Consider the following 15,392-nt stretch of genomic DNA (forward strand, 5'->3'; position numbering starts at 1 on the left):
GTTTTAAGTCGAATTTATGTTTTTTTTCGTATTGTTGATGTAACAAAACATCGAAAAATTCAAATAAATTCACTAAACAAATTAGGTATTTCGAATGAACTAATTGGATTTAATCCATATTAATTGGTAGTTTTATACAAATCAACTACGAAAAAAACAGAAAAAATGGTTTTGCTACTGCTAAAACATTTAAACAGAAATGAAAAGGTACGTACATTAATCAAACTCTGAAAATATCGTTGCAATATTTTCATTCAGAAAAGTAAATATCAATATTTATTTATTTATTCTAATTTTATGTTCACAGTTTGTTAGTTTTTCAAATAAATAAACAACGTCAAATAGTTTACACCCAACATTTTCATGTCAAATTGTATATTTGAACTTGTAGATTCAAAATAGCGAAAAATATTTTGATATAAATTTGTTTTAGTACGCTGTTGTCGCAAATAGTTGTGTCAGCCATTTTATGTTTATTGAAATAATAAAAAAAAAACTGTTTAAACTGTTTTGTTTTCTAAAATGACAACTATTTATTTCAATTTCGAAGATTTTGGACATTGAAAAAGACATTATTTTATATGAGAACCACCGATGGAACGCCAGCTTTCATCTGAGAATATCTTATCTAATTCTGTTCATCTATTTTCATCAAAAGCTACTTACGTTCCAAAACACAGCGTGAACCTTCAATACACCCCTCTTTTTACGTAGCTGGTTAAAAAGATTTTCAGGAATCGTAAATCTACTGTCTATTTCCATTTAGATTCTAAGCAAGCCAATATTTGCTCTCTCCTCAAAACTCCTTTTACTCTATTCAAGAATTTTAACATCGCGTCATGTTTCACGAAAAATACAAACAAGACCATGTTTCGAAACTGCGCTGAATAAATCTAAATAACCTGGAGAAAACACAACTGAATTTCTTCTCTATTTGTGGAGCTTAAAGTACATTTTTATTTGGCAAAAAGTTGAAGGCAGTTGCCAAAACAAAACAACTGAATTTCATCTCTATTTGTGGCTCTGAAAGTCTATTATTGTTTGGCAAAAAGTTGAAGGTGGTAAGTTCACAAGCTTTAATTGTTAATGTACCATTAGATTTGCATATTTTTCGGGTTTGTCTGTGAAGATTTTTTTAACTGCAGTCATTAAAAGAAAGGTTTAAGAAGTCAGTTAAATTGCTCCGTTTAAATTTTGCTGACTAGGTTACTTTTTGTTGGGTTTCATTTAAGAAAATCGTTGAAGTAACATTTCGTAAAAAATAATTGTTAATATTAAGCCGAAAATAGATCTCAGTGGCGTGCACTTGGAGAGGCCTATGTCCAGCAGTGGACTGCGATAGGCTGATGATGATGATAAATATTATAGACCAGTAGTTCCTTCGCCACTTGGTCAAAAACTTATGAGAAAGCTTGAAGGGCTCATAAAGCTGGCATTTTCAAATGTTTCCGAGTCCTGGTGACAGACTTTCGCAATTCCGCCTGATAGCCTCTGAAGTGTAATTTTTATTTGCATCTACAGGATAACAGGTTTAATACTCATTCTCATTCGATAAGAAAAAGAATCAATATAGTGTGATTAAATTCCAATTATCTCGAGATCAAGATGATGTTAAGTCTAACAAGTCCCACATGAATTAATGAGTTTATATGTTTACGTTTTTAATCATATATACTAATGGGTATTATACATTGAAAATACAAAAGCAGCAAAATCATTAATAAATATATAGCTACATTCCTTTTACAAAGATTCCTGCGAAACTCTTCGATACAATTTCTCCCACTCTGCTTATTTTCAGGTACATATATTTATCTGTTTTCGAACTACAAAGTACGAACTTAGTTTATCGAATAAGTAATGTTGTATGTGTGTTTATGCTGATGTTTCCTCCCGATATCAAAAAGGGAAGAAGCATTAGCTTGGAAAAGGGACAGATAACATTTATTAAAGTAGACTGGAATTGATAAAGATCAATTTGGTTAAAGTACTGGATTAAGATGATAAGAAGTAAATAAGATATTAAGGTTATTCGTTTCCGAGTAGGGCTGTGCATTTCCATTTTCAATAGTATTATCGTAAAGTCAAACTCAAAGTCAAATCATTGATTTCATTTAGGCCTTTACAAGCACTTATGCCGAATCAGCAAGCTGAAGTGGCAGTGGGCTGGCCATATTAGCCGAAGAACCGATAACCGTTGGGGTAAACGAGTTCTAGAGTGGAGACCACGCCTCGGCAAGCGTAGTGTAGGACGTCCTCAGGCACGGTGGAGTGATGACTTGCGCAAGACGGCTGGCAGGAGCTGGATGCGAGTAGCCGAAAATCGATCTCAGTGGCGTGCACTTGGAGAGGCCTATGTCCAGCAGTGGACTGCGATAGGCTGATGATGATGATGATGATGAAGCACTTATGAATGTCAAAAATATAACTTAGTTTGATTCTAGTTGCCCAATCCAAAAGTAGCTTCCTATGGAGAAGAACGGGCAAGAGACTCTTTTTAAAAGTAGTAAGTATGGATAAGTAATATAATCCATATCAATAGGCACAAGCTATTCGAATAACTATACGCAAAGGTAAGTCCGTTTGTCTATCTTTTCCTTTTCATACAAAATTATTGAACTGAAGTAAATTAAATCTGATAAGTACTTAGATAATATGAAGCCAGGAAAATGACGTAGGCTAATTTTTATCCAAATGCGGGATGTGAGTGAAACAGCTAGTGTTAAAATAAATTTTAATAAAACAAGTTATTTGCGAACTAACATACAAAACCCCATCTCTGAACTTTTACCCTCAAAAGCTAATACCCCACTTTACATGCAGATGGCATTCACTCAATAAGTATTAGAAATCTGAGTTGAAGCCCTCTCGTCTGCTCTGAGGAGTGAGGAGTGCTATTGAGGACCAGCCTGTTGTGTTATGCTTCATTCGAGAGGGTATATGTCTCGTTCAAACTTCAGTGGGTTTAAAGATACTTTCGAATTAAATAAATTAGTTTTTTTTTTTTATTTCGATTTTTGTAATCGGAATTATAGGCATCAAAATTTGATTGTGGAGAGCTAAATAAGTAAGCAATTGAATTTGATCACTTCTTCCCAGCAAAAACAAATAGGAAGAGGTGAAAAGTGGGTATTTTAGGGGCTGTCTTTTGTAAAATGTTGACGTTGAAAAAGTGCTATTCAGCAGCCAAGTTTGATTAAATTATTTTTGATTTTGTCGTTCTAGGTGAATAAATTGTGTAGGAAATAGTTTTCCAGAGTTATAAGTTCTAAACTACCTCGTACCTTCTCTTAATAAGAAAAGGCGTGTATCGATTATTGGTTTAGTGAAAAGTATCCCCTATGCTTGTTTTGTCAAAGTTTCTAAAACCCCACAATATGATTTCGGCCCGACCCGGGTATCAAACCAAAGGCCCCAGTGCTCAGTAGTCGTGCTTGCTACCACTAGATCAACCAGACAGAATATTGAGTAGAAAAAAGAATGATAACAATACACGTAACCATTTCTTACATTTTACTTTTCCCCATCCATTTTTGTAGCCACATAACACCCTTATATGGTCTACCTTTCGAAGTTATCTCATTCGCTAGGGAGGCACTTTTTATTCCTCTGCGGTTTGCAAAAGTTTTGTATGTATATGACAAAACTTTGTACCGTAACTATAATGTTGTGTGTTTGTGTTTTTATGAAGTTTTGTAGGTATTATTTTTACGAGAGTTTCAAGTTTTGTACATGACATGTGACATGTTTATACTGATGAGCTAAATAATTGGGGTAGTCAAAATATTTTGACTTGCAAGTATGATTTAGAGTAAGGAAGTACTTTTTCAAATTTAAACACACTTTTGTGGGTTTTTTGGTGTAGAAATTGGGCCAATCTAGTATCCAATTACGTGTAGGTAATTTTTGTTTATAAATTATCGCAAAATGAAAAACGGGCTAGCAAAATGTATATTACACTCTGCCTACCTCTGTACATTACTTCTTATTTGTCAGAGAACTGATATTATTTTTTTATCTGATACATTTTTCTCCGAAAAACTCACCAACAGACTTTTAAATGAGTATTTTCATTTTCACAAAAAAAATCTTACGAAGAAAGTTACAACACCAAAAACTCACTACACGAAAAATGTAATATTCGAAACGGCAGTTTTAAATTCACTTTGAAGTTTCAGTCATTAAAATTGCGAACGGTTTTCAGTTGAAAAATCCCGCGTTCCCATAATTCTGCAACACACTTCAGGTTGTTATATAACTATACGAAGTAAGTTTATATATCACGTCGCCATTAACAGTAGATTTCACTGTAAATTGCAGGATTTCAGAACAGATAGCGAAAGATTAAAGTGCTTTGAAATTCTGTCTGTAGTTGGTAGTGCTAATTTTGTACCTATATATGAAATATATACTCTATGTACGCTTTGCTGGTTCTATTTCGTTGAATATGTTTCTATTCATCGTAATTTCAGCTAAAGGTATGTTCATCGCTACATTCATTTTTACTATTACATATAATAAAGAGAAAACATTTTTTTGATGCTTGTTTACACCCTAAAGACACCGAAACTACTGAACCGATTTGAAATTTCTTTAACCATTGGAATACTACACTCTTCCCGAGTAATATTGGCTATATTATGTTTTATCCCAGTACAAGCAGTTGTTCCCACGGGACACGGGTGAAACCACGGGAAAACTTCTAGTACATTATATTCACAGATGAACAGACTTACGTATTATAAAAATCTCCTCAAGAAAATAACACTTGGCACGCAAAAGAGTCCATAACAAGAAGTAGGCAAGAAAAAATCACAGTGAAAAATAACTGTTCCAGAGCATTATTATAGTAATAAAAATAATAAAATCCGCGAACACGATGTATGAGGTGATATATTATCATTAGTAGGGCTCCGAAGCGTAATATAAGAATAAAAAGCTAAAATACCAACGATATTTTTGGTAGCTATTTTTTCGGAACGCTTGGAGTGACTGTTCTTTTTATGGAACACGTTATTTTCTTGAGGTATTAGGCAGTTATTTTAATGCCTTCTTAAATGCCGTTGTGCGCGTCATGGTGAATTTTAGGAATAAATATCTACTTATAATTCTAAAACTAATTCTTAGGTATATTAATATTACTTATGCTTTGACGAAAAACGACGTTCCCAATATTTCTGTCTGTCGATTTGTTTACTATTGATATTTATTAAGAATTTTACATAACTTGTATGGGTCTTATATCAAAACTATTTCTAATAAGGAAATGAACAGATAGTAGAATATTGGGCATGGTCATAAGATGGGACATGGTCATGGAATGAAATTACGAAACTATCCGTCCTACCACAAAAACTTTTAAACGTCTGTTGAACACTTGTCTAAAAGATGTTAGATTATTTAAGACTGAGACTTTGAAATAAGGTCCGTTTTGCAGCCACACTTTTTTTAGACAAGTGTTCAACAGATGTTTAAGTTTTTGTAGTAGGGCTGTAGATGTTTTAAAGTAGCTGGTCAAGTGCACATTTTACCCAATTTGTAGGTAAAATAATGAGTAGTGCTAACAACACATCAAATACAATAATTTTATTTACTAACATGAGTTATTGATAACCCACAACAAAGAGATAAAATCCCAAAACATTGCCAATATAATAATAATAGCCTCGGGCACATTTTTGTTGGTATTGTAAACATAATTAGGATAATTCCTGTATTGTTGTTTTTGAACCATGTTTTTACTAGGTATTGTTATGGAAATAAAACATGTTCTTTATTATTTCGGAATGCATTTGTATTTTATTTGGGATACATACAGATCTATTTTTTTTGTGAATGAATGGTTTATTTATCAATCTGGGCTTATCAGGCAACTTACTTCAAAAAAATACTATTTTTTTTTAAATATGTAAGCGATTGTGTCCAATATTTTTTTTCTCTCTTATCCTAATCATCATTATCTTTCTGGCCTTTTCCCAACAATGTTGGGGTTGGCTTCCAGTCTTACTGGTTGCAGATGAGTACCTTTACAAGGAGCAAATGCCTATCTGACCTCCTCAACCCAGTTAACCGGCAACCCAATACCCGTATGTAAGACTGTATGTCAGACTTTCAAGTTTCTGACTATCCGTAACGACTTCCAAAGATGTTCAAATGACAGCAGGGTTGGATAAGTCATTTCAGTTGCTTTTTCAACTGAAATCGTATCTTTATTTTCTTCCCTTTTGTACACAACGTTATATAAATTTTCAATATCCGTATTTACTTTTTTAAAATCTTAACGAGCACTGATCGGTTCCATAACATATTCGTAGAATTATACTGAATACAATCTTTGAGTGTTATTGTAAAAGTAAACGAAAAAACGTATTCAAAAAACAATACGGGGAAAGAAATTATTTTTTACTTTTATTTCCATTTTAATATCCGGCTCCGTTTCAGTATACATTCGTCATCAATCCAGTAGTTTTGGCAGTATTTTTCAACGAAACATGCACTCCAAAAATTGTATACACATCAAAATACTGGGCAACAGTCCAAAATCTATAACGATACAACGGCAAAGTTCAAAACTATCTAAACGTTTTTCAATTGAAAACCACTTGAGGTCCTTCTCTTAATGCACACTGCAGACTTTTAGTTGGCCGACAGTCTGTCTGTTTTGAAAAAATGTCTATGAAGTTTATTGCCAGTTAGAATTTATTTGTTTGCTTGAAATATGGTTACAATTATAGGTTCTTAAATACAATTATGTTTCTTCATATCTCACCTCATATTCAGCATGCAAATTTAATATGAAAGGGTAATATCGATTAGGTATCAGGCCAGTATCGGACTGATTTAATTATTGAGTACCTTCAAATAAACTATCTATCAACCATCGTGCTATATGAACTGAAAATCGAACGTGCTCTCCGAAACGGAGAGGAAAATTATCTATCTATACTAATATTATAAAGAGGAAAACTTTGTTTGTTTGTTTGGTTGTAATGGATAAACTCAAAAACTACTGGACCGATTTTAAATATTCTTTCACCATTAGAAAGATATATTATCTGCGAGTAACATAGGCTATATTTTATCCCGGTGCGGGCAGTAACTCCCACGGGACGCGGGTGAAACCGCGGGAAAACGGCTAGTATATGTATATAAAAGAAATTCAAGATAGTTACACATTTTATAATTCAAGAATGGCTGAACCGTTTAAGCTGAAAATTAGAGGGGAGGTAGCTTAGACCCGGGAAAAGGACATGGACATCGTTTTTGTCACCGGCTACGGAAAACAGGCATCGGGCATCGGGACGCGGGTGAAACGGAAAGCTAATTATGACATAGATGGTCACCTATCTTCTGGCTCACCTTACCAAGCATCGTTATGAAATCGTGCATCCGTAACTTATCCTCCAGCTCTTACAACCTAAAAAATATAAGACAACTCTTCAGCCTCAACTTTCTTACAAAATACCCCCTAAACGCTGTACGTAGGGAGTCATCTTGCTTAGCTTAGACCGAAATATATTAGTAAGCTGGATTTAATAAAAGCCGCTGGAACAACGCCAGGCAGGCGGCGAGCATTAGAAAAACATGACACCGGTATACGTAGGCACCGTAGACCACACATCAGTGGAACTGTCATGCACCTTAACTCGATAGTAATAAGTACGATTTTCCTATAAAACTGTTACCACTGACCTGAAGTTGACTGTACTAATATTAGGGATTTTTCGAAAAACAATGCTGATTTTTTGGGTATGCCAGGTGGTGTTGGGGTAAGTATTTATTTACCGTTTGTTTTTTTGAAGAAGGGTGAACTTAGTTTACGGGTGTTAGAAGTAGATTTTTTTTAACGACGTCAAAAATCTTCAAATTACCCCTCCCACTGTGGGTTAGCAGGGGTGAGGGAGTGTCAGTCTCTTACTGACTAAAAACCGTCGTGTTCCGTCGTAGGCCTTTTATGTACCAGATCCGCAGTAACTCTTTCGAGCAATCCCGCAGCCCCGGTATACATTGGCCCTACTGGGCCCCGCTGGGAGAAGTAGGTTTTCGTTTGAGTAATGATAAGTTTGAGGGAAACCAATCAATTAGTTGGTTGTGTTTTTGTATATGATGGTATTAGATAACAAACAATTAGTATTCTTCTCATGATCGTTAGAAGGTGAAAGGTCGTGAGGTCAATCTCCACTCATTGCACTATGTAACTACAAGCATTTTAGTTAACTTGGATGGGTTAGTTATAGGTGTGTGTGCAATATAGGTAGCACAATACTAATAAGCTTTTGAAAATGGTAGTAAAAATAATAAGGCATAAAGAGATTGCTTGAGGCAATATCTTAAATACCTTTCATGATTTCTTGATTTCTGACACTTACGCGAATATAAGACATTTAAATAAAACTAATTTTACGGATTTTATCGCGGTTATAATATTAGTATTATTTAATCCCGACGTTTTGAATACTCTACCTACAGCATTCATGGTCACAGGCAGACGGTTGTAAAAAAGTAAAATTAGTTTTATTTACTCTTCATGGCTTACCTATATGATGTTGTAAAAAATAACACACATTCTTACAAAAATACCAACAAAATTGACAACAACAAAAGGAACATCGGAAAACCTTCCCCCTTGACATTATCAAACGGAAATAAAAGTTGTCCTAAACACGTAATATTTACTTACTACGAAGTTCGAGCGAAGTAGCACAACTTGACGAAATAATAAGTAGTAAGTGGAGTTAACTTCGCCATTGCCTTCGTACTTATGTAAGTTAAGTGATAATAACATATCGAATGTCTTTTTGATATTAAGTAGTTCGCTTTCATGATGCATATTTTTTTTAACGACGTCAAAAATCATCAAATGACCCCTCCCGCTGTGGGTTAGCAGCGGTGAGGGAGTGTCAGACTCTTACTGACTAAAAACCGTCGTGTTCCGTCGTAGGCCTTTTATGTACTAGGACCGCGGTAACTCGCGCGAACAATCCCGCAGCCCTTCATGATGTATCTAAATTATGTAAGGAGACTTTTGGTATAGGGCGCGTTTCATTGAGCTAACTATTTGATAGGTAAATAAAGCTAGAATGCTTCAGAAGAATTGTCATATTATAAACTCTAGTGCTTGTCCGCTAAGTCTCATGTAGTAAGAAAAACCTTATTAATAGAAACTTAGATTTATATCTACATTCATTCATGACTTGTGGCCACCCCGTACTGTGAACAAAACAATTTACTATGGATAATTAAAACTTTTCTAGAAAAAAAAACACTAGCTTTTTTTACACACAATGTGCTTTATGATCCATTTCTTTGGTTTACCTTTCAATACGACATAAGCTACATTGAAACCCGATATCTAAGTTACTATTTTCTAAAATCCCCACGGATATCCCGATCACAAACGATAGCCCATAACAATCTCTCTTCCTTGCAAAAATAAGATATCTACAGCAAAATTAAATAGCCCATTAAATGTGTTAAATAGTGCGAAGGGGCGTACGTCTACAAATCAGCCGAATGTACTCGTTCGTGTATCATCGGCAACTTTCGGGACCCTTCGGCGGTGGGCGTGGCTAACCGTCATCAATTTTCAAAATAGGCCCATTTGATATAATGCGATCTTTGGTAAATCGATTAGAGGTTGAAATATTGCAATGGGGCCTTATTTTATTTTTGATATTTATTACACTTTTTGAGTACCGTAAAATCACATTTACGATATCATTATTTAGGTTATTTATAGGTAATCTATAGTACCAAATATATTTTGAAAACATGATGAACTGTATATAAATTACAAAATGATGTACCCAATAACAGATTTGTACACTCTTAAAAAAATGAAACATTGCCTTTTCAAAATTATAACACTATACGAAAGTCCTTTAAGAGAACTTTAAAAATCCCAAAAAAATTGCACATAATCTTTGACAAAAATTACGTATTTCTGTATAAAAATGCCATAAATAACAAGGTATAATGTTTTAACAAATAAACAAGACGTGATCTGAAACACATTTTCTTTCTTTACCAACTTTGAAAGCAAGGAGAGTTAATTAAAACTTTTCTTTATGCATAAACTCAGAGATAGTTGCAGTGAAAAAACAAGAAAAAACCTCTTTCACTGATCTCAGAATAATATAATAATATTTTTTCACAAAATAACTCGAGGCTAGATTCCACTGGGGTGTAGCACTACGCACACAAATGTTTGTTCTGGTCCACTCGCTCTAGCAAACAGTAACAAATTGTGTGCGAACATTTCTGTAATATAAGCTAATCAATAGCTTGCCATGGAGCCAACCGACTAAGTGTAGAAGGTGTCCCTATTTATTATTTACTCGCGGGGAAACCCCGCGGGTTTACCCGTACCCCAGGAAACCCAAACTAAATAAGTATACTCTATGTTACTTGGGGATAGTCTTCCTTCCAAAGAGTGAAAGAATTTTTCAAAACGCTCCAATAGTTTCGGATCATCTCGGGTACAAACAAACTGAAAAAAATCCTCTTTATTTTATTAGTAAACCTACTTAACTTACGTATTTTTATATTTCTAAAATATCCCCAAAATTGCAATCTTTATGAACAAACACATGCACAGTAGACTCGCGCCGACGCGTACACATAAGCTCGTGAACAAATGCGCGCGAACAATTTTAGTCGAATCTCACCATCACATTTTCCTACTATTATACATATACATGAATGTATAATACATGTACCCAGTTATGATTCAGAGGTAACAGATGGTATCTTCCCACGGAATTCTCCGTAGTTGAATGAACGCAAAGGGTTGGAATAACCTTGGAATAACCTTAGCTGCAACTCCAGTAATGTAGTAAGATTTTATGTAGATTGCCTGGGAAAACTGAGGATTTTCACTGTTCAGTTAACCCCACTTTGTTAGAGGAATTTTAGAGATGTATTTTGTCAGAAATGGTGATAATATAGAATATTTTGAACTGTATTTTTTTCTGTCTTTGTCTGTCAGTATCTTTTAGTTTTTCAAATTGTAATTTTCTTGATTTTTTTTAATGTCTTTCAGAAATATAAAATCATAATCCCAGTTAATTATTTGGTACCAGTGGAGCATATCTTCTTCTTCTATATCTTATTATCTGACGTCATCTCAACAGTATAGTTATTGGCACGGATATTGAGCTCTTGGCGGAAGAGTGGGGATCGCTTTGCGCACTGTACACTTAAGCAATAAATCACTTCTGCGCAGGTGAAGGTCAGGGCTCAATATCCTTGCCGATGATTATAACATTCTTTGTAGCCATGTCGTCTTTCACACATTCCATCTATCATTTCTTTGGCTGTCCTTTTCATACATGTATTGAAATAAATTCAAGAAACAGCTTTGGATAATTAATTCATGCATGCTAGCAAGTCAAAACTAAAGGTCTGCAAGTACATAAAACAATTACGTCCCTACATTCTCTAAGTGCCATTAGAAAATCAAGTCCGCAAATAATAAAGTTACCTCTTACTTAAATTAAACTGAAAACCAAAACAAACATAAACTTAGCCAAGAGCTAACAAAACAAACATTTATTTAACTTATAATAAAGATGTTCTTACTCAATTACATTCTTCATCTTAAAGGAAGATACAAACTAAACAGTACCTCTTATTTACCACAGATATCAAAGTAACTAATGTTACCAAGCCATTACCCAGTTAAAACCCGCAGACTAGAGACTAAATAGTCGGCCGACAGGTGACACGATAGTTGTCAAAAAAAAAATAAGAACATCTTGTGTTCAGTCGGTCTGACACCGGTTAAATACCTGATCATTGTAATGTGCGTACAACCATTCATCTTCATACTGATTTATGAGCTCAAACAAACTATCTTCTTCCCCCTGCTATGTTTCCAATTTTATTTGGGGTCGGCGCAATATGTCATCCTCTTCCATTTTTCCCTGTAACTCGTCATTACTGACACTCACTCCCTTCCTATTCGTGTCATCTTTCAAGCAATCCATCCATCTTTTCTTAGGTCTTTCTCTTCCTCTCCATCCATCTACATTCATACTTAGCACACGTTAGCCCAAACAAACTATCGGCCGACTAAAAGTCTACAGTGTACCCACTCTTAAAAAGATAAATAGGCAACAAGCTAGACTGTATCTTTCGCAAAGATAAATGATATTTCGCGACATCTTTGCTCGGGATTTTCAAAAGGATTTTCGGTTTACAATTTCGTTGTTATTTTATTTGGACAGGGTTAGAGTTTAATAGGAGTGGCTAAATTGTAGGTGTTTTGCCAAGTTTTGTCTGGGTTTTAAGATAGAAAGTAGGTACCTATTCTTAGTCGAATAGTTTCAGTTTAACTGGAAGTTTATTTTGTTGGCTAATGGGTAATGTTGCCGATTTATACGAAGTTATAGTGCACTTGCTTTTACCCGCCTCCCGAGGTAACTTCTCGTGGCCAGGTAAAAACTTTCCTCGATAAATGGGCTACATAAAACTATCATAATGGATTAGTATAAAATTGGATCAGTAGTTTCTGAGATTGCGCATTGAAGAGAACCAACAGAGAAACAATCTGATCAGATTGGTAACATTAATTAGTATATATTCACAAAGCTTTTAGAATACATAATAAGAGTTTACAAGTTGCCTATTTGGTCTATTTCCAAAACTATAGCAATAGTAGAACTTATTAGGTACTTCTAACACCATACAAAAGTACCTAAGTATGCATGAAAGAACGAGTGAATGAATGGCGATACGTGAATGAATGGCTGGACGCATGAATGAACAAATGATTCAAAGTCAGCGCCAACAGAATGAAAGCTCAGCTGAATGAAAGAACGATTTTGAATTTTTGTAAAACAAAAGTCGTTCTTTGTGACATTTATCAAGGCTTTTTTGCTGAAGGTAGAAACAGAAGTCCGTATAGTAGTTGGTATACGTATACTGGGTGTTCTTTGAAGTATAGATAATAGAATACAGACATAGGATAGTTAATTACGCAACTTTTTGACCCAGTAATGTTGATAAAAAACTGTGGGTCAACATTTTTGACCGGTTTTTGCTTTTTTCACAATAATTTTATTAAAAGAGAACACTTAAAATATTATCAAGGCTACCAGTTTTTATTTTTTTGGAACGATGCAAAAAAGTATTCTATCTTCCTTTTGGCAATACTTAAACGTCATTAGGAAATACACTTCTATATGAAGAAGGGATGGGCCTTACCAAGCAGCCCCGAATCCTCTACATAGGTTATACCCATAAACGGCCCCATGGGAGCCATAAACCAATGGTCATCTATTCTAAGACAGACACGGCCAGCCCACAGGCAAGTGATCTTGCTAACTCAGCTAGCTATGTTAATGACTAGGTATATATGTATGGGGGAAAAACTGAGGGTAAAGTTATGTAAAAACTGAGAAGTGTCAGTACCTTTATCATTAACAGCCGTGTCACGCAGTTTTACTCGTGTCCCGAGTCGTGATACGAGAAAAACTACAATATGACAACTGTACAATTCGTAGCTTTTTTTTATTCTAATCGTTTTTGCAGGTACAAATATTACTACCTCTTTATAACTTATCTACTAGCTGTGTTCCACAAGCGTCCCAAGAGAACTCTTTCTGCAATGGGATAAAAACTAGGGTAAAAGAATTGCAATATAGAAATATTACTGCTACATTACGTTATTAGGATAATGGCCTTTATTTACCTGGTAGACCGAATAATCGCTGTCATTGTGCAACTAAAAATTAAATCAAAACTCAAAAACACAGCCAACATTCGACACCGAGTGAATGAACCCGTGAACGAACGAAATGAGTGAATGATTCACGCGTGACGGCGGAACGAGCGGAATGGCACGGCTATGCGGACATACGCGTAGGTACTTGTAATAGTGACAATCTATTTTTAGAGGGGCGAACGTGGAACATCTCTAGTGGGTTGCAATTGAAATATTTGCTTTAGTTAGTAACGGTTTTTCGGGGTGATTGGTTTTGATAGGATTTTTTGATGATTTTTCTGCTTCGAAATCATTTAAAACTTTATTTTTTTTTCGGAAAATAATAAAATTTAAGTTGGGAAAGCGCTAAGTTCATCACTATCATCATGATTTCGTTTAAAACCGTATTTTTTTGTTTTAATTTCTAAGATTCGACGTAACTCATTTATAAGATTTACAGGTTTAGGTAAGTCTGCTTCCGCACATAATTTAATCTAAATCACTTAGTTATTTCAGCGAAACAATAATTACGTATTTACCCACTTTCTTATCTCGAAGGAATTAGCGAAAATTCCAAAGAATCTTATAAAATAGCTCTATTCCTAAATAAATAGAATATTCCGTGAATTCTCCAAATATAAACACATTCACTTAACAAACTACTTATAACAGTTATGCCAAAGTTCACGAATATCTTAAATTCTTCACAAAAGTCGGCCCTTAAGAAAACATTCCGTTCGCATAACTGTGATCACGGAGGAAGGAAATATAGCGGAGATGCCATAAGGAAGGTAGGCCAGGCGCCTTCTTGTAGGCCAAGCAATGCACGGTGGGCGTGATCAGTTACTAGAACTAACGAGACATTCGGGTTCCTTGTCTAATCAAAACCAATCTGTCAAAGATTGGTCTTGATTGAATGGTGATTTTATTTTAATACTAGCTTCTGCCAGCGGTTTCACCCCCATCCCGTGGGAACTACTTCCCGTACCGGGATAAAAAAAAGTAGCCTATAGCCTTCCTCGATAAATGGGCTATCTAACACTGAAATAAATTTTCAAATCAGACCAGTAGTTCCTGAGATTAGCGCGTTTAAACAAACAAACTCTTCAACTTTATAACATTAGTATAGATGCGGGTTCCATAATAGGTGTACCTAACGTTCCTCGTCCCCCGAACACTCGCATGTTGTCGCGCTACTTTCTTAGGAGATTTTGCGTTATGACATCTCCGCTTGTCATTTTGTTCTCCATGGTAGGCAGTAACTCGAGTGGGTACTCTAATATACTAGGACACCCTTCTTTTTACTTTAGACCCTAGCTTTTAGAAGATATTTATCTGGATTTTGGAATGTTTTCAGACAGTTTTGAAAGCGTAGATGTGTTCTAAGATAGTTATTGCGTTCTAATGTGAGTTTTAGTTTGTTTAGTGTTCCGATTATTTAGTTGGTAAGATATGATGTGAAAGAAATATAGTTCTTAGTTTGTGGTGGTTGGTGGTTTCACCAGTCTCTAAAGAGACTTAACATCACCTAAGAATTAAACAGTAGCTTTAAGAGTTCTAGTAATTTTCTTACACTCGCCGTCGTACCACAAAAACTTTTAAATGTCTGTTGAACACTTGTCTAAAAATACAGATTATGACGTTGAAGTAAGGTCCGTTTTGCAGCCACATTTTTTTAGACAAGTGT

General features: G+C 35.0%; 1 protein-coding gene across 1 annotated transcript in view; it reads left to right on the forward strand.

Annotated features, from left to right (window-relative positions):
* Neto (Neuropilin and tolloid-like) overlaps window positions 1-15,392 on the forward strand; it is a 191,477-nt gene that overhangs the window by 154,668 nt on the left and 21,417 nt on the right. The gene's annotated exons all lie outside the window — the stretch shown is intronic.

Source organism: Helicoverpa armigera, chromosome 25 (assembly GCF_030705265.1).
Source record: "Helicoverpa armigera isolate CAAS_96S chromosome 25, ASM3070526v1, whole genome shotgun sequence".
Taxonomy (NCBI): Eukaryota; Metazoa; Arthropoda; class Insecta; order Lepidoptera; family Noctuidae; genus Helicoverpa; species Helicoverpa armigera.